The sequence below is a fragment of the Galeopterus variegatus genome, unplaced genomic scaffold, assembly GCF_000696425.1.
Source record: "Galeopterus variegatus unplaced genomic scaffold, G_variegatus-3.0.2 Scaffold60754, whole genome shotgun sequence".
NCBI lineage: Eukaryota > Metazoa > Chordata > Mammalia > Dermoptera > Cynocephalidae > Galeopterus > Galeopterus variegatus.
In genome coordinates this window covers 215-1,601 of record NW_007786865.1, presented here as the reverse complement: position 1 = coordinate 1,601, position 1,387 = coordinate 215, and the positions used below count along the sequence as shown (strand labels likewise).

Genomic DNA, 1,387 nt, shown 5'->3' with positions numbered 1-1,387 from the left:
CTGAAGGAGTGAGGGGCTATGGTCTCAGGAGAGAAATTCTTCAACCCACCCCCCACCAACAAAAACAACAATACAGCCAGCTGTCCCATGACTTCCTTCCTCCAGAGACACCACGGGTCTTTTAGACTCTGTGCAATGTTTAACCGGCCCAAGGCCCTTGGTGCAAGAGGGCCAGAGGCTGTGCACAAACCAATAGCAAGCATCAGGCAGCTGTCCGTTAGAACAGAGGGAATCAAACCACCTTCAGATGGGGCCTGGAACATAGGCAGCATTTAATAACTATTGAATTGGTTGGTAATTTTCTATGCACCAGACACTCTACATACATCAACTCCAAACTCCATAACAGACCTGTGAGTTGAGTGTATTATACCCATATTACAGATGAGGAAACTGAGGCTTAACTGTCTACAGACCTTGCCCAAATGGAAGGCAGCAGGATCAGGATTTGGACCCAGGCCTGTCAGGCTCCTGGTTTGTGCTCTTGATACCACGTTATCTGAAATCAAATAACTGAAGAGTCTTCGTCTTTCCTTCTCCACTAGATCCCCTCTTTCTAAGTACCAGACCTTAATCTGGTTATTTCTTGCTCCTATCATTCCCTCTCTGTCCCCAAAGTCCATCTACAGGATCTGGTCCCTCTGGTTTTCTCTGTAGAGTTGAGGGTGACCCAGGCCCCTGAAGAACACTCTGGGGCTGGTGACCCTTTCAAGTCACTGGCTGAGGGGTAAGGATATTACCATTCCCGGTGCCTCTTTTGGGGGCCCTGTGAAGGCTGTCTTGGGGACCCTCGGACCTCACTTCTCTTTCCTCTGATGCAGCCTGTGACTCCTACTGGACATCAGTCCACCCCGAATACTGGACTAAGCGTCACGTCTGGGAATGGCTCCAGTTCTGCTGCGATCAGTACAAGCTGGACGCCAACTGCATCTCCTTCTGCCACTTCAACATCAGCGGCCTACAGCTGTGCAGCATGACGCAGGAGGAGTTCGTGGAGGCAGCCGGCATCTGCGGGGAGTACCTGTACTTCATCCTCCAGAACATCCGGACGCAAGGTCAGTGTCCAGAGGGCCGGGCCCCGAGGGGAGGGGCCTGCCATTGGGACCAAATGACCTCAGGGGGTCCTTCCCCATCATGGGACTCACCCAACAAAATTTTATTAACTGAAACTCTCTGAAACCACAGCCACTCTTAGCCACAGTCCCTTAATAACTGGAAGCTCTAGTATGTGAGAACTGGAGATTTGAGGTAAAAGGGAGCAAGTTACAAGAAAGCAACTTGAGTAATTTTTTTAAAAAGAGAAGAAAAACTACAAACGCTTTCAGAGACTTCCTGGGAATCAGGCTGATAACAATAAAATAATGCAATATGTTCATAAAGATTTGAA

General features: G+C 49.1%; 1 pseudogene; it reads left to right on the top strand.

Moving 5' to 3' along the window:
- The first annotated feature begins 821 nt into the window (after nucleotides 1-821).
- On the top strand, nucleotides 822-1,121 carry LOC103584487 (annotated as a pseudogene).
- The last annotated feature ends 266 nt before the right edge of the window (nucleotides 1,122-1,387 follow it).